This window comes from Cnephaeus nilssonii, assembly GCF_951640355.1.
Source record: "Cnephaeus nilssonii genome assembly, chromosome: 11".
Lineage (NCBI taxonomy): Eukaryota > Metazoa > Chordata > Mammalia > Chiroptera > Vespertilionidae > Cnephaeus > Cnephaeus nilssonii.
In genome coordinates, this window is record NC_137082.1 from 50,178,882 (window position 1) to 50,199,259 (window position 20,378).

Below are 20,378 nucleotides of genomic sequence, written 5' to 3' on the forward strand. Positions count from 1 at the left end.
AACTCTCAGTTTTGTGAATTTATCTTGTTAATATATTATCACTTTAACTGGCCAGCTTATGTTACTTTGCACAACATTTCATCATTAAATCTATGAGCTTTATAGAAAGAGATTTGCTTTTCCTCAAGGTAAAAAAAAAAGAAAAGCAGATGAGAAAATCATTTTAAGAGATAGTTATTATAGTTACTAATCATAATTATTTTAAATAATTTTGCTTTAGAGAGTATCATGAAAAATGATTCAATATAGAGACAGATATAACTTGGGCTGGTGGCTAAAAGTTGCTTGTCAGCATTCATCTTCCTAGGAGGCCTTTTTCCCCAGTGCATGAATATCTATCATTAAGATTTGGCCTCTGGAAACAAGAGTTAGAGGATTACCCCTGGGGAAGCTCCAGCTGCTTGGGCTCTGCAGGTTTGAGGTCCTGGTGATCACTGCAAGGGTCCCATTAAACTAAAGATTACATCTACTTCCAGGATACTTTTCTTTAAAATATATATTATTGATTTCAGAGAGAAAGGGAGAGGGAAATATCAATGATGAGAGAGAATCATTGACTGGCTGCCTCCTGCATGCCCCCTACCAGGGATCAAGCCCACAACCTTGGCATGTGCCCTTGACCAGAATCGAACCTGGGACCCTTCAGTCCGTAGGCCGATGCTCTATTCACTGAGCCAAACCAGATAGGGCCAGGATACTTTTGACTCCCTGATCCCTGAGACAAGCAGGCAAAAACAAGGACTGATGGACCCTGACCTGCAGCAGGATGAATGTTGCTTTTGGAGTGTAGCAGGGAGGGATAAACACAGAACATGGGTCCTCCATTGGGCTGACATCTCCTATTCCCATGGCCCATCGTGAGAGTGAACAGTCCCACACAGCGACACCAGGCTGAAAACAGCAAGGTCATCGAGGGTTCAGATGCCTCACTAGTAGAGTTTGTTCACACCCCCCGGTAAACCACCAGGCGTGCCAAACTGATAGTCAACAGCGAGGAGACTTTAGAGGAGCTGTTGGAGGAAGAAAAGGATGTGAACTGGCTCCAAGGACCCTGGGAGCCATGGTTCTGTAGTTTGGACTAAGGTTTGTGCTGAATGTTCCCTCAAGCAAGGAAGGACCATGGGGACCATGTTTGGCCTTTTTCCTTAACCTATGAGGTGAAGTTGATTTTTTTAAAAATATATTTTATTGATTTTTTACAGAGAGGAAGAGAGAGGGATAGAGAGTTAGAAACATCGATGAGAGAGAAACATCAATCAGCTGCCTCTTGCACACCCCCTACTGGGGTTGTGCCCACAACCAAGGTACATGCCCTTGACCGGAATCGAACCTGGGACCCTTGAGTCCGCAGGCCAACGCTCTATCCACTGAGCCAAACCGGTTTCGGCGAGGTGAAGTTGATTGGTAGAGGCCATGCGAATGTGTCTCAGAGGTCTCCAAATGTCAGAGTGTGACTGACCAGAGGCCTCAGTTACTGCCAACTGAAAACCGATGCTGCATTTTCACCAAAGCCAGTCTTGCCGTGGGGCTGCTTCCAGCCCATAACGGAGAGTTATTTGTTGGTGGTCTAAGGTAGACCCAGTCTTGCAAGATGGGTCTGTTCTTCTATTGGGGACTTTGGCTCGCAGACTTCCTTATGTCTTAGACTACACCGTGATACACGATGTTTCCATACAAAATTTCTCCCTTCTTTCTGGCATTTGGGACCAGATTTGAGTGGCAGTATGAGAGCACTCAACCCCTAATCAAATATTTGCATGCATAATTTCACCCTGACCTCTGATTGTCAGGGGGCCCAGGTTAACCAACCAATCAATAAACAGGTCCATTCCCCCTCTCTCTTACTGTTCCCAGGGCACTCCTCTTCAATCCTCATAATTGTGCCTTAATGAGTAACACTATTATGTCAATATATTTTGTGTGATATCAATATCCTTATTGATGATCTTTGTAATAACCAACTTCTCAGATCCTTGAACTTCTCTTTTAATTATCTTCTCATTATAGTATACCTCACTGACTAATTCTCTTTTTCATATAATAGAACTATTTGTTACCTATGATTGTAATGCCTTCATATTTCCATTTCAGATATTCTACTCTCTCTACTTATGATATATTTGGACTATATTTGGACCATACCAAGAACCATTGTCCATTGGTTTTATCTCGTTTTTACTGGCTTCATGCATTTGATATATTTACCTCCCAATAGTAATTCCATGATTCTTTTTTAATATTTATTTATTGATTGATTAATATGTGTCCATATGGGTCCATATTCCCCCCATTGCCCCCCATCCCACTCCTGTACATGCCTTCACCCCCCTGCTGTCACTGTCCATTGGTTATGCTTATATGCATGCATATGAGTCTTTTGGTTGATCTCTCCCCCTTATCCCCACCCTCTTTATTTTATTTACTCCCTAGCAGAGAATTTCAAATCTATGTTTGGGATTAAACAACTTTTAGCTTCTGTTGTTTTCTACTTGTGCAGTTGAACTTTGTTGAAAAAAAGGACAACTATGTTGACTAATCTCACATTAATTGTCATGAATCTGAAATATGCCTTGAAGGTAACATGGATCACCTCAGGACCAACTTAAATAACCACATCTATAAAAATCTAGCAAAAATAAAATTAGTGCATATAACCAGAAGAAAGGGATGTAGGGGAGAATTGACAAATATTGTAAATGGTGGCAATTCTCACCCTCATGTATAGCTTCAGGAGATGAACTGGAAACTGGGTAAATTCGTCAGGAGGTGGTTGCATGGACTGAGGAAGGTGGTTAGAAACCCAAACATCCTGACAGTATGCCAATAATGGATTAGATCTACTCAGAAAAATGAAAGAACAAGAGTAGGACTTATATGGGAGATAGGAACTGAATTCACATATGATCCAGAGTTCAATTTTCCTTTAGAACTAACTATAAAATGTTAACTCTGGACTCCTTTCTACTAAGAAGATATCCCTCATACATTGACATTCACTGCACTACTGACAAGTTTAATATTTGAACATTGGTAGTAAAATCATGTTTGGGTCATAATCATTAGATAAAGTATTAATTATAATTCATTCATTCATTCATTCAATCATTCATTCACCATATATGTATTGAACCTCTACCACATGCACCATGCTATGCTAACCTTGTAAATATGACGGGTAGAGAGAGATTTCTGCCCTATTTCTGAGGGGGAAAAAGCCTATGAGCATAAATTCTGTTTCTTATTTAAAACTTGGTGACAACATGCCATCTCCTTCTTTGCTAAAAGCTAATTTTGTATAAGAGTGACACAAAGATGGGTTTTGATACACATGCCATTTATCAACCTATAAACAACACCTTTAACATGAAACAAAAAACCCTTTATGTTGATGCACACTTTGCCAAAAATCTTATTGACTATTATAAGATTTATGACAGCTTTCATGCCATTTATTTTGCTGGCATCCACTTGAGTGCATTAACTTTGAAAAGAAGCTGTTGGCTTGAATGTGAATAGGACTTCGAACAGTATATGCCCAGGAAGCCATCATATAGCTCCTTCTTGTCTATCAATGCACCATACATGGTATATACATATTGAGCCCTGTCTCCCTGCTTTCAGGTATCTGCAGGTTAATCACTTTAAGTTCAAGTTAAACACAAAGAGGCCTGCCTGACAAATTTTGTGTGAGTAAATTGTGAAACACTGGTTGACACTGTGGCAAAAAACTGAACAGAGAACCCACTGGGATATCTTTATTATACCAAAAAAAGATAAATGAATCTTAAATATGGTAAGAATGATTCTCCAGAAGTCAAAATTAATTACATCATGACTGAGAAGGTCAGTATATGATTTCCATGGAGATGATTAATATAGACAGACCAAAAATAATTAAAACATTCAGCAGAAAGAAATATTTCTGAAACAGAGCTAGACACCCTGCAATGTAGTTCAAATTCTGTAATAATGTCACATCCACATGTCATTTAAACTCTCTGGTCCAAATATAAGTATCTAAAAATAGAAAATGATTGAATTTTATTGGCCATTTTACAGTATTATTCTGTCATTCACCCAATAACTGCATGACAAGGAAAAAAAGAAAAGTGGAATTCTTTGTTCAATACTTGTAATAAATGGGCCCATTGTCAGAATCTGATATTGAATCCTGAAATGAGTAGGAATATTAGGATAAATTATTTGGCCTAATTATCATTCAATATTATAGCAAACATTTACACAACTAAAATATCTTTTTAATCTTCATAATAACTGCATAAGGTAGGTACTGTTTCTCCCCATTTTTCAGATGTGAAATCCAAATCTAGGGCTAAATAAATTAATCAGAATCACAATAGCTTATAAATTCTGGCAATGGGGAAAAATACTGATCAGTCTGATCTAAAACCATGGGTTTAAATAAAACAATAATCTGTGATAATTCATGTTGATAGGATGTGCTTTTGATATGAAGTGATGAAAATGACAACCTCTGTGATACTTCTCCCAAAAATCAATGTCCCCTACCTAACTATAAAAAATAATCAGAACAATCCTGAAGGGCATCCTACCCAATACTTAACCAGTTCTCTTCAAAATTGTCAAGTTCATCAAATAATATTCTAAAATATTTTATTAAAAACCTACTCATCCAGAAAGATTTTTAAAGCAAGATATGTAAGATTATGCTAAAATGTATAAGTAATGTCAAAATAACTAGAACAGCTAATACAACTTTGAAGAAAAAAAATTGAGTGAGAGGAATCAGTGTACCTGATTTCCAGCTTTATTATTTAGCCAAAGTAATTGAAAGAATTTCCAGAAGGGATAGACACATAGATCAATGCAGCAGAATAAGAACTCAGAAATAGAACCACAAAAATATGCCCAATTGATTTTTTACAAAGTTGCAAAAGCAATTTAATGGAGAAAAGATAGCCTTTTAAACAAACAGTACTAGAAAATTAAATATCCGTAGCAAAATAATAAACTTCAACCTAAGTTGTACATCTTATACAAAAATTAACACAAATGGATCATGGATTTAAATATACAACCTTTAGGGGGGAAAAAAGAGACAATCTTTGAATCTAGGGATAGGCAAGAAGTTCTTAGACTTGACAATAAAAGTAGGATTTATAAAAGAAACAACATATATATTGGATGTCATTAACATTTTTTAAAATTGCTCAGTGATGACCTTTTTAAAAAGATGAAAATAAAAGCGACAGAGTAGGAGAAAACATTTGAATCCACATAGCCAACAGCCAGCTACTATCTAGAAAATATAAAGAATTCAAAATTCAACAGCACCAAAGCAGTCAAATTAGAAAATGAGCCAAAGACATGAGACGTTTAACCAAAGAGGACATACAAATGCCAAGTTCGCACATGAAAATATGTTCAACATAATTAGCCACTATTCCTATTTTTTCTCCACATCAACTTTGTGTGAGAGAAGAGTCATGCAATGCAAGTGATGGAGATAGATAGCTCTGTAATGATGATAAGTAACATTCTGTCAAATATTCAGAAAGCAGAACATTTTAAGATGCTTAATAATGTTAGCAATATTGTAATGTATTAATTTAAATACTTCAAACAAGGTGGAACAAGATCATGTATGAATTAATATCAATATTCTTATAAGGGAGAAATGAAGAAAACAAATGTTTCTGAAGGAGCACATCAGATCAGATTGTCTAATGAGATACAAATAGAGATCTTACTTACTATCAAGCTTTCCTTAATAAGTTCAATGACATAAACAATTATAGACTGTCCTTCCAAAGTCCCAGGTCCAATGGAGACACCAAACGAATCTATAGATGTAATTACTTTCAAGTCTTAGTTTCATGTAAGTATATCTTGTCTCTTCTATGCATTCTTTCTATAAACCTCCTATTGATTTGGAGGAGCAATGAATTTTTTATTTAGGATTAGAAATCCAGGCTGAACAATTTGTTCATTTCTAGGGAATTCACTCTCAAAGTATAGTTTCATTAAGAAGTAATTAATATGGCCAGTTGATTGAGCATGGTCCCATGAACGCAGAGTTTGCCAGCTTGATTCCAGGTCAGGGCACCTGCCCAGGTTGCTGGCTGGATCCCCAGTAGGGGACATGCAGGAGGCAGCCAACCAATGTTTCCTTTTTCACCAATGTTTCTCTCTCTCTCCCTAAAAAAAAATCAATAAAAACATATTTAAAAGAATAAAATATGTGCTAAGTTGATAATAGAGTAAAGTTTATGTCCACCAGAGACTATCTTGATACTTACTAGTATAACTTGGACCTCACTTCATCTTCTTAATCCCTTGCATGTAGCTCCATAATCAGGAATGACCTGTGGGTCAGTAACCCATGGTGGAATATTTCTTTCCTATCTCAATTGTATATAGTTAGAGGGGGTATAAAAACAGTTTATATATAATAGAATTAAAATGTAATTATAACCATATTGATGAACATATTTTCATTAACTACTGACAACTTTTTCTTTGTTCAAGATGGCTAAAAATCCATATTAAGTAACACAACTCCAATTGCATCTGCTGGAAGAAACAATAAATCAACTCATATTGAAAAGTGTTTCAGTGACTTTTAAGCACAACTTTAAAAGTTGCTGTTTCTTCAGATGGAATCAATATGAAGTGCTAACAGTTTCATTTTAATGTTTCTTAATTAGCATAGTCATGATCCTGACCTACATTTGTGTAATAAACATGAGGTGGAGTTTGAAATGGTAGAAGGGAAAAAGAAAAAAGACAATACAAGGAGAGAGTAGAGGAAATAAAAAGTTTCCAAATTGACCATATTTAAAACAATAACAACAACAAAACAAACTGCTATTAAAGCAATGAGACTCTTGGGAAAAGGTTTACAAAGTTACTTGATAATTTGACATCACGCTCGCCTATGCTGAGGGAGTGTTGGGTTTAAGAGGAATACCACATCGGAAAGAAGATGTTTCTAAACAAGGCTGGGATTGAGTGTGAAAGCGACATAGGAAAAATCACATAATGTGGACATTTATTTGGGTTAGCAGGTGTGAAAAATACTCCAGGGAGCTGAGTGCCAGAGTGTAGAAATATCTCAGGCTGCGAGCCCTTGTAATTACGCAGTCTTCCCCTTTGGGCTTACTTGTTATTTGTCTGTTGGTGGTTGCCTGAACTTTTTAAATTAAAATTTTGTTTTAAGGCAGAAAAGAAAGTTCTGCCTTATACACATACTTTGCAATCCTAAAATGGACTCCAGAGAACAATTTTAAGGTTTTATGGAGATATTTTTTTAAATAATTTTTATTTTTATTGTACATTTCACTTTTCTCTTTGCTCTTCTCTGGTTAGGAGAAAATTAATTTAGAAAATACAAGTAACTGGCCCCCAAAGTCTTCAAAATTGTTTTCATTGTGCTTTATACCAATTAAATCAGGTAGGCTCAACTGTGGAGGAGATTTAGAGGTATATAATGATAAGTGAGGGCTGGAAGTATGAATTCATTTTTCCTCTTTATGAAGGGGCAGTAAATCCATTGTTTTAAGATATGTTCTATTCATTAAGATATATTTTCTTCATGAAAATACAGTTCTTATAAATAGGAAAATGCAGGATTAAAGAAGATAAAGTTCTTTATGTTCTAAAGTAAGACTAGAAAAGAAGCATATATTTATTTAATACTATACACATATGAAAATGGAAATGAAGAATAGAAGAAACATGTGAAACAAAAATACAGCTTACATAAAAAACATGTAAAGTAACTCCATAAAAATAAGGGATACAGATGATTGTAAAAAGACTTTTGTTATTCTACATTTTCAGTTCCAATCATGTTTGACATTTACCCAATCTCTGTGACTGTAAATACCTAAATATTTCTAAATATCCACTTTTTGTTTATAATGTACAATTTTTAATGTATCATTAAGTAGGTAGCTGTAATTTTACCATCAGGATAATAGATACAACTGCATTTTAATTCCCTACTCTGAAAAAATTAAAGAAGAGGAAATTTGCCATAAATTCTTTAAGCTGTAAAATAACATGGTCTCAATAAATTGAGACATAAAAATACATTATTCATATTGCACTATGACATAAAAAAGGAAAGGTTTCAAACCTACAAAGGTACAGTAGGTTCAAAAATAACCTCATTACATTAATAATTTAAAAAATAGAAAAATGCAATGAGAGGAAAAGCTTAAATTAGTTACGGAAAATACAGAGGAATAAGTTAAACTGGGTAAAGCAATGTAGGAGAAATTATCATTCATGATACAGATAAAGATTGTTTGAGATAAGTATAACTACCCCACTCCCAATTTAATGAACACATGTTAGCAAGTGAGATAGGGACTGCCTCAATCCGATAATAGAGTAGATAAAGATATGCCCAAAGAAGGACCGGCAGCTAATATTGTATTTAATGGTGCAAGGTTGAATATTTTCTTTCTAAGGTTAACAACAAGCTAAAAATATTAGCTTACATCATTTCTAACAACACCACAGTGAAGGATAGAGGCAGTTAAACATTGCAGGAGAATTAAAAAAATAAACAGCATACACATTGAAAAATTAAGAGTAAAGATTGTTTTTATTAGTTGCTATCATATAGGTTTAGGTAGAAAATAGCCAATAATGTAAAAAAAAAAGTGAATATAAGTGATACATGAGTTTAACAACATTTTAGGATATAAAATCCATAAGAAGATTTCATATTTCTATATTCTGGTAATAAGCAACTGACAATTAAAATTTACAAAGGGAGTGCAGTACCATTTACAATCAAATCAGAAACATGAACTACTTAGGGATAAATATACAAAAATATGTAAAATATATGTACTCTTAAAATTTAAAATAATATAATAAAATGCATTTAATAAGACCTAAATTAATGGAGAGTTATACTATGTTAAAATATTCAAGGCATGATATTCTTAAGACATCAATTATCTCAAATTGATCTATAGGTTCAATGTCATCAATATTAAAAGTGTTTTTAGAAATTTTCAAATATATTTTATAACTTTTATGGAAATGCAAAAAAAATCTAAATAATAAAAACATTAAAAATATATGGATGTTTTGCACTAGTTTCAAGAGTGGAATGAAGTAAAATCATTATTTTGGTATTTGGATAAGGATAGTCATATTGACAAATAGAAAATAAACAGAAGACAGAAATAGATCCACATCAATGGGGTTAATTATTTTTCCAAAAAGGTAATTCAATGTTAGAGATGTATTTTCAATAACATATACTAGAACAGATAGACTGTCATATGCAAATAAATACAATTCAATTTATACTTTATATTATTAAAAAATCAACTTAAAATGGGTCATAGAAGAAAATCAAAACCAAATGTGGTAAATATTTTATAGGAAAACATAGATAAGAAATCTTTGGTCGGCCTGGTTCAGTGGTTGAGCATCAACCTATGTACCAGGAGGTCATGGTTTGATTCCAGGTCAGGGCACATGCCTGGGTCTCGGGCTCAAACCCCAGTAGGGGCCATGCAGGAGACAGCTGATTAATGATTATCGCTCATCATTGATGTTTCTATCTCTCTCTCCCTCTCCCTTCCTCTCTGAAATCAATAAAATATATTTAAAAAATAAATATTTGTGAACTAAGGATAGGCAAATATTTTATGTCACATATAAAAAGCAGAGCCCCTAAAAATTGGGTAATTGGAATCATCAGAATTAAAACTTAATTTTCAGTGTCTTAAAATACTGAAAAAATATGTAAAAAGATAATCCATAGAGTATAAGAAAATGCCTGTGAACACACATCTGAAAAAATATTTGTGTCAGTAATATGTAAAGAACTAAAAAAAGTTAAAATATTTGAGCAGATGCATAATCAAAGAATCTAGATAGCAAATAAGCAAGATGCTTTACATCAGTGTTCATTAGGAAAACTCATATTAAAATCACCATAAGATGCCACTCCATAGCCACTAGCATAACTAAAATCAAACAAACAAAAAATTGACAATACCAAATGCTTAAAAGCATGTAGAGCGACTGGAACTCTCTTTGATGAGAATGAAATGGTACAGTCACTCTGAATATTCTTGGATATTAACCCAAGAGAAATGTAAAATATGCCCATACAGAGGTCTATAAAGGAATATCGATAACAGCTTTATTCATAATAGGCAGAACTAGAAACAATCAAAATATCTACCAATTTACAAAGGGATAAACACATCAGCACATATGATATTAAAGGAATATGCAATGAGCTGTAAGATGGAATGAACTACTGATATATGAAACAACATGGATTAATCTCAAGATTATTTTATATGTGAAAGATTCAATGTATTTTATAGGATATTCTAGAAAAGGCAAAACTTGTAGCTACAGAAAATAGATTAGTGTTTGCCAGATCCTGGGGTGTGGGGTGACTGTGAGAAGCAGGAGTGAAGTTTTTATAATTATAAAAATGTTTTGTATCTCAGTTGTCATGGTGGTGATCTTTCTTATATTTGTCATAACTCATCAAGCTTCACACTCAGATTGGATAATTTTACTGTTTGTAATGTTATCCTCATTAAAACTTAGTTAAATTTTTACTATAGAGAAATGCAAAATTGTACATTTAGAGACACTCAGAAAATCATTAAAATTATTTTCTTGATCTAGGCAATGTTTTGAATTGTTACATTCATTGTCTCCTCTTCATTCTTAGACATTTCTCATCTCCATTATGCTTTACTTATGCTTTACTTATATGCAATCTGGTTTGAGTCTTTCCATTTACCATAAAATAAAAATAATCTGCTCAATGCTAGGCTTATGTCTCGAAACAAAGTTCCTAGGTCTCTGTATCTGCAGGAACACAGGCAGTGCCTCCAATCTTCTCTCCACTGGAGACCGCATTTGATGCCTTTCTCACCACAGCAGGTGTGAGTGGGAGAGACCGACAGTGGTGTGCTTCCAAGTTCTAACAGCTGGACTTTCCACAGAGGTAGCCTTTGAGGTCTGTGGTTGCCATGGCTACTGCCATCACCAAATTTGAGAACACTGCTGCTTTAAACCTGTCAAATGATTTATAAAAAAGAGTTGATCATCTGAGATTGAAACATGGATTATAGTAAGCAGCCTTGACTGAGAGAATGTGACATTTTCACTGTAATGCAAATTTTATATGAATAGAATCAATAAGTTTAAACATATTACAATTTAGTTTTTAAAATGGTCTATCAGCCCTAGCCTGTTCAGCTCAGTGGATAGAGCATCAGCCAGTGGACTGAAGGTCTCTGGTTCGATTCCTGTCAAGGGCACATGGCCTGGGTTGTGGGCTCGATCCCCAATAGGGGCCATGCAGGAGGCAGCTGATCAATGATTCTCTCTCATCACTGATGTTTCTATCTCTCTCTCTCCCTCTCCCTTCCTCTCTGAAATAAATTAAAATATATTAAAAATAAATAAAATGGTCTTTCATTTAACTGAGGATAAATTGAAGAAATGTGGCCCCTATGATAAAACATTGGCATTGATTGATGGAGGCCCAACGTGTCAATATGATCACCCCATTTAAGTGGGTTCAGGTTGAATCCTTACTAGAATGTGGCTCACAGTAGTTTCACATGGCCACAGAGCTACTTGTTGGCCATTTCTTCAGTACCCAAGCATATATTTGGGACTGATATATTTAGCAGTTGCAGTAATCCCATTTTGGTCTCCTGTCCTATGGGTAAAACCCATCAGTGTGAGGAAGCTCCAGAATTGTACTCAGGTCAAGATAATAAAAGAACACCAAAGACTGCATTCTAGCTGGGAGAGTGGAAGTTAGTGTCACCATTCAATAGCTAAGGGGAAGGGAAAATGGTGAATAAATAGTGGAGGAAAGAGAGGATGAGCACCAGTTGTGGCTCCAAGGTCAACTTCAAAGATGGTGACTATAATAAGTATGTCCCTTCAGCCTCCTGCTTCTAAGTGCCCCACCATGGGGTGCTGCTCCCTGTGTGGGGAAATGCACCACGCAGATCTGCTCCATGCAGCATAATTGAGATGCAACTCCAGGTGCTTTGCTGGGAGCCCACCACCATATTAGCACCAAGGCTCTACTTTCTGCAGGCTATTCAGCCAGGATCTCAGGGCAGAGCTGCTAAGGTGGCTCCCTCCTCAGTATGAGGGACCCTTGTGATGGGCAAGTTGGGCTCAATCATACAGTATTGGGTTGCAGAAGACTACTAGAACTGACATCCTGCTGTTCTATTAAAGTAACATTCCTTCTCTCCCACCCTCCTTCTTGAGGCTCAGAATGCTATTGTAGTCTGAAGACTTTCTTCCTTATCACCATAAAAAAATCTCTTCTACATTGTATCATGTCTTAGGATCTGCATCTTGAAGGACCTGAAACAGTGAGAATTTTGAGCATGGATCTTGCTTTGCTATTTCATTGTGTCATTTGTTATTTTATTATCATAGTGTTATTACATTTGGGAGCATATTTTCAGTCCCAATTACATGAAAAACTGACTTGTACCTCTAACTTTCCCATAACCACAGAGTCTAAAATCCAAAAAGAACCAAGGCTATAGAAGTTTAAGTTTGAGAAAATAACAAATGCATATACCAGCTGGAGCAAGTATCTGCTGCATATACTTAAGGGTATATTTTAATTCATTCCCCAATTTAATATAATCCTTTCCCCTACTCAGCCCCCAGTGGAGTTGGGAGAAGAACAGATCCACATTCTGGCAGAAGCCAACTTTCCAGGAAGTTTGTATGAGAATATTTAAAATTGTCTGATGCTCACAAAGCTCTCAACAAGCAGGATACTGTATTGGGGACTTCCCTTAAAATTAAAATTTGAAGAATAATGCAAACAAACCTATATTTCACATCTTCCTTTGGGCTACTTTAATTATGTGCTATTATTATCTTTCTGACAGAGCTTTTAAAAGAAGTTACTAATGCAGTCAATAACACAAATTAATTCTCCTTCAAAAAAGAGGATTAGGTGGTATTTATCCATACTTCAAGCATAACATTCACGGTTCCTTTTAACTTTATCACTTATATAGAAAATGTCTAGACTCTTCAAAATATTATATTCAAATCATAAACATACTTTCTATTTTTCTCTCTCTTTGAACCTCGTCATGTAAGCACACCTGAATACTTCAAGGATAACATTCGTGATTCCTTTTAACTTTATCACTTATATAGAAATGTCTAGACCTTTGAAAATATTATATTCAAATCATAAACATCCTTTCTCTTTTTCTCTTTCTTTGAACCTCAAGTCATGTAAATACACCTGGAAAGAAAACCTAAATCAAGTTTATCGAAAGATAATATTAGCAACACCTTTAATTTCTTCTCACTATGCCCCATCGTTTTCTCTGTGTATTGAGCTGATACACAAATGAAAATGCATGGCCTTTGTTTTCAGAAGATCTGGTACACACACATCCACTTCTAGAATCTTCCTAACATCTGCACTTTTATGGTTTTAGTCACTAATTTAACTTTTATAGTCAGAACATTTGTTTTTGTAGGATTATGAAGTTAGACTCATGTACACCCCTACTAGAGAAGTAACTTCATTATGTGCATTAAGCTACCATTACTGAAAGGGCAGAGAAGAGACTCAGGATGTGTTTGATGTACATGGAAAGTCTGAGCATTTGTACACAAAATCTGGGGTAGAAAATACCATCATCATCTATCCTATGACATCACTAGCTTTAATTACTTAGTTTATGGTTTTAGTCATTCTAGTTTTAAATTGACAAGAAATATATAAGCACAATTTTAAATAACCCCACTTTATGCAGCTGTTTGGATAATATTGCATTTTTCAGCTTTGTTCTGTGTCCTAAAATACATGCTGAGTGTTAATTAAAACTGCACATACCAGAGGCAGGCAGAAAAAACAAAACTGGTTTAACAAGGATAAAGTTTGGGAATTACATTTCAGCCTAATGACATCACATACTCCAACTCTCCTTTAAGGACTGCTCAATGCCCCTAATTAACTGGCCATTAGTGACATCGTCCCCTGCCAGATTTAATGGAGATTCAGATGCGCAGCACGTGGAACACTAATCTCCAAGGCACATAAATTACTTCAAAATTTCCTCTTTAGGAGACTCTGGAAGCCACTCAATGGTCCATTTTCTTGCTACACCCAAGACAATGAACGGAGGGGTGTGCTGATATCCTGAATTGCACTTCAGTACCTGACAATTACCAAGGGGTCTTTGTAGCACCTAAATGAAGCCAATTGAGACTAATGCAGACAATTCATTTTTGTATATTGAGAAATTAAATGATGGCCAGAGAGAGGAAATATAGATTTAAAAAACATCATTGATCAGGTCATAGGGGAAAAAATTAATTAATGTTACATTTCAATATCTCTCATACATGATAAGGAAAAAATCTTATATGTATCATCAATGATTGGGTTGTTCAGGCATATTAACTAGAACACAGATGGGCTCTCATCCCAAGCTTCTTATCACCGAATTTTATATAGTTTTCACAGTCTTGAGCCTTTTGCTGCTCATTTATATTCACCAATACAGATTTTTCATATAAGATATGGCTTAAATGAATTATGGTTCTTTGCATTCTGAAGCAATAAATTATATACTACTAAAATTGTTAATTTTTCAGACAGGTTCCTCCTGGCTTAAGCATTTCCATTATCCCTGATTCCCCACTCTTAAACATTGGCAACTCCCCTCTGCCTTTCACTCAGCATCTCATTAGTTGATCATATTTGCAAAATTCACTTCAGCTATAGCTATTGTTTTACATCCATTTCTAGTTGTCAACAACTATGAAGGGTCCAAGATTTTATCTTACTGCAAGCTAGCGAATAAGATTACAGTGGTTATATGGATGCTGGGAGAAGACACAAAACTTCTAGGCTAGAGATCAAAGACTGTTACAGTGAAAGCAGTTGCCAGAAGGTCATGGTGGCCACATCAGTTCCCCGTACCCCAGTTACCACCTGGGAAATACAGGTGGGCCCAAATGGAACCCTGCAGTGGCTGTGTTGCTGGAGAGGAACATGTGAGCCTGCTCTTTGGTGGGGGAGGTATCTCATCCCTCAAGGGTGCTCACTGAAAACAGAGTTTTGGAAAATAGCCTACCAATGGTTGGCAAACTCAATAGTCAACAGAGCCAAATATCAACAGTACAACGATTAAAATTTCTTTTGAGAGCCAAATTTTTTAAACTTAAACTTCTTCTAATGCAACTTCTTCAAAATAGACTCGCCCAGGCTGTGGTATTTTGTGTAAGAGCCACACGCAAGGGGCCAAAGAGCGGCATGTGGCTTGCGAGCCGCAGTTTGCCAACCACTGGCCTAAATAAAGATAGTCGAATTCTTGTATCCTAGGCTTGTTCAAGAAGATGTGGAGGAGGATAAGGGGACCGTGGAGGAGTGTCCTCCAACATTAGCTTCCATGATGTCCTGGGCACCAGCCTTATAATAACCAAGTTCATAATTTATATCACTTTCTCCAAGATTTCAAGTTACTATTCATTCTGTAGGAACCATATTATTTACCTAGGAGCCTTTATATGATTTTGTCATTCTCCCATTCAATACCCTTTAATACTATATACTTTGAGTACTAATTGTGTGTGTGTATAAAATCCTATATAATAAAGAGGGAAATGCTAATTGACCATCACTCCATCACAAAGATGGCTGCACCCACAGCTGAAGCCAAGTTCCCATAAGGAGCCTTGACCAGCAATCAGCACCCTCCCCCACCCCCATGGGGCTTGACAGGGGACCTCAGGCTGCGCCCCCGACCCAGCAGGGCTTGACGGGGGACCTAAGGCCATGACCTCCGCCTCGGTGCCAGGCCAGGGGACCTGAGGCCACGCCCCTGGCCCGGCAGTGCTTGATGGGGGACCTCAAGGTGCACTTCCCATCCTGGTGCTGGGCTAGGGGACCTCAGGCCACACCCCCCACCCCAGCACCGGGCCAAGGGACCTGAGACTGTGCCCCCCTGCCTGGTGGGGCTTGACAGGGGACCTAAAGGTACACCCCCAGTGCTGGGTCGGGGGAACTCAGGCCACACCCCCTGCCCAGCGGGGCTTGATGGGGGAGCTGAGGCTGCACCCCCGTGCCAGTGGGGCTTGACGGGGGACCTAAGGCTGTTCCCCCCTCCCAGTGCTGCGTCAAGGGACCTGAGGCTGCGCCCCTCCGCCTGGCGGGGCTTGACGGGGGACCTCAAACCATGCCCCCATCCAGCGGGGCTTGACAGGGGATGTCAGGCCATGTCCCCCACCTGGTGGGGCTTGACAGGGGACCTCAGGCACACCCCCCACCCCGGTCTGGGCTGGGGGACCTCAGGCCATGCCCCTGTCCTGGCGCCGGGCCAGGGAACCTGAGGCTACGGCCCCTGCCCAGCAGGGCTTGACAAGGGTGGGAATGGCCATGTCTGGATCTAGCCTAATGGGGGGAAAGACAGCCGGGTCTGGGTCTCATGTGATTTTGAAGTGCATGTGGGTGGGCGGGGACTTGACTCTGGGTCCCGTGGTGTGCCCCAGACTCTGACAGGAGGAAGGTTTTCATATACATTTTACTAATTTTCTTTCATCTCTGACACTTCTATTATAAAGAAGGGGCAAATAGCAATATTAAATTATTTCCTCTAATTAATCCCCTTTTAATGTGCACGAATTTCATGCACCGGGCCACTAGCGCTGGAATAAAAAAACCATCTTGTCTATTAAACTACAACATTGATGAAACCATGTAAATTCAACAAGCCCTTGGAAATTGTATTAATTAAGATACTAGTTTAGTTAACATTAGATATATTGGGGAAAGGTACATACTTTTGGAAACATAAAATAGGTATAATAAGTACTATTTGATAAAAATTATATATAAATTATAATATTTCAAAATGTCAAAATATAGAAAAATTACCCCATATCTAAATTGTCTTACCATATATGATGTGATTGAATGGATGTAATTAAACTGAATTTTTACATTTTTCATAGTATTGTGAAAAGTGTTTAGAAGTCTAATAGTCTTTATCGGGAAATCTTATTTAGATAACTAATTTGTATATTTCTATCAACAGAATGTAATTAAATAATTGAAAGGTCAAATTAAATCTTTTCCTCTATCTAATATTCCAACTCTCTAATTTTCTTATATATTTATTTAGCTATCTAAGGATTTAACTCATTTAAGGGATTATATCTGGCACCAAAAAATAAGACTGATTCTATTCTGACCTAAGAACATGAGTCTGCCTACATTTTCTTCCTGGTTGCATCTACTTAAAAAAACAACAACTTTGTCTTTAAAAAGAAAGGGATAGTATGAAAGGTAGTTTTTATATATTGGTCTGCCTTTAGGTACTGTCCGTATTTCTGAAAAATCTAAATACCTTGTGAGTATCCAGTGACTTGAGATATAGCGTTAGTGAATCAGCTTGAGGTTTATCAAAATGTTTTCTACTCTCTAAGGATAAGCTGCCCAGCCTTACTGGTATACTCCATTCATTTAATTGCTTCTCTATGGCTTCTTGTGCCTGCACATGATTATGTTCATTTATTCCACATGAAAGAGTGCTGTAGTTTTCTGGAAAATGACTAAGCTATGTTAAAATCCATCTAGACTCTTACTATATCTCAGACTGGAATGCGACTGAACTCTCCATCCTAATACCTTGCCACAGTCTTACATTGAATACTATTACTCATTCACTTCAAAATGATTTTAAAATTGTTTTATATAACTTTCCAGTTACATTAAATATTATCATAAACTCTATCTTCCCATTGATTCTGTATTCTTCCTTTTTCTTTCCCCCAATGCATCCACACAAACAGGGATCTCCCTTTCTAGATTCCTTTTAAAAATCAACTTTGTGTGATACTGGAAGCCCAGGGCTGCCTTCTGAAGAGCGATTATTAGCAAATGTGCATCTGCCTTGAGATCACAGATGGGCATGAGAATTTGTGTTGCTGATTTTATGTCAGATAGTTTAACAACAGTTTCTCATCTTGCATCAGCATTTCATAAATGTTGAATCTTTATGTTCTGTACCTCTAAGCTAGATAGCAGTATTTTCCCATAAAAATAAAACATTGCAGATCACTTATGAAACTATTTATTTAAAGCATATTTTCTGTATTTGTCAAGCAATACAGGAAAATGAAGATTTAGCACGTGATTGAAAGAAGACTCAGGGCAATACTGAGAGCAGGTGGACAGCCAGCCTGTCCAGCACTTATCAGAGATCCCTGGGGTGACGGCCGCAGTGATGGGGGTGTGGGTAGACAGGGCTTCAAGTGCTATGAATAAGTAAACTTCCCAAATACATCACTGACTGGTACGAGTGGACACAGCATACTAGGAAATAAATTACTTTATTTTCTTAACCAAATTAATAAAATTGTTTTATTTTATATCCAATGTTATATTATTATGAAAATAATTACTTTAAAATATTTTAAATATAGTATCACATAGATCTTTATTAAATAATATAATGATCCATTATATGAATGATTAAATATGATTAAATTTATTAATATTTTATCTCTCTATTCATACATTTTTATTTATAAAATAAGAGTATTACTGAATCAAAATATTCCACACTGCTGAGCTTTCAGCATATTTCTTCTTATTTAATACTCAAAATAATCCTACAAACCTGGGATTTTAATTGCCCCCTCGCTGTAGGAATTATATTCACAGACAACATGCAGTCACATTATGGGACTGTGTGATACTGCTAATTGATGCCCCAGTATCTCTTCTCTCCTGAACTGCCCCAGATTACATGGGCACATGTTGATGCCCAGTTAGAAAGGACCATTTCTAGTTTTCTTTGAGGTTACATGTGACCAAATCACTAATTTTATCCATTGGTAGCTGAGCAGAAATGTTGCCATAGACTTGATATTTTCCCCTTCCTGTTACTTGAAGAATGGATTCAGGTGGAGCAGGGCTCTTGACCCTAGAGATGTCAGTCATTTGTGGGTAGTGGCCAAGTTCCCATCAACCTGGGAAACGGAATGTCCTGTGGAGCCACACACAGAGAATGTTACAGTGTGGGGAAAATGGTCTTCTTCGAACCACTGTATTTTGAGTTCATTTTGTTGCAACAAATAATTCCAAATTAATAACAATCCTACCTCATAATTAGTTTTGATTGGAGTTGTCATATTTTATAACAACTTGGTCATACTCTTTCTCATCTGCTCATCTGCTCTTGTGTCTTTCATTATTTAAAACAAATATCTTGTATTAAAGTATAGTGAAATTTGCATACATCCTGAATGTATATCAGTATATTTTCATATTAAGCATAGCCATAAAACTACTAGAAAGATTAAGAAATATACCCTTATGCAATATCCCAGAGGCCTCCCAAATGCTTCCTTCTAGGGTTTACTACCATGATTACCATTATCTGACTTCTATCAACATTGACTGTTTTTGTCTACCTGTGAGCTGTATCTAAGTAGAAGCTTACCACATACCCACATTTTTGTGTCTAGTTTCTTTCACTCAACATTATGTTTGTGTGATTTTTTTTTATATTGAAGCATATAACAATAGTTTGCTCACTGACATAACTGTACTGCATTGATGCTATTAAACCTATCACCAAGCATTTTCCCACTCTACTGTTAATGCGATTGACAATGCTTCCATGTTTTATGATACATGCCTTCCAATGTTTTTCAGAATAAAATTTACAATGATGGCTCTTGGTCTGGCCATTTCAGGATAACTTTTAAGAAGTGAATGAGTAAGATACTTTTACTCTAATATTATAAGAGAAGAAAAGCATACTATATTTCTCAATGACCCAAAGACTATTGAGTTTTATTTGTGTAAAGCTCAAATTAACAAAATAAATCTGTGCTGCTTGAAATTCAGATAGTGGTTACCTTTGAGGTCTAGGGAATGAAACAGGATCTTTTAGGATACTAGTCATTCTCTGTGTCTTGATTTGAGTTTTGATGACAGAAGAGTGGACAGTTTGTGAAAATTCATTGTGATTTGTGTATCTTCCTGAATGCATGTCATACTTAATATATGGTCTAAAAATAGTTATAGTGAGTGGATCAGATATAAAAACCATAGGGTGATTACCTTTTATTTAATTGGATGTTTTTATTAATGGAAACATAAAAGTATGTCTCACTGGAAAATAACTTGGAAGAGCAGTTGGAAATAAGGGAACATTATTAACTTGAGATTCTATTAACTGATGCAAACTCCATAGCTGTGAATACCTTTGATTATTTTCCACTCATTCCCATGTGATTTGATTTAGCTAATATAAATTTTTACTGTAATAAAAACAACTTTAATACTATTTTAACCAAATCCAACAACC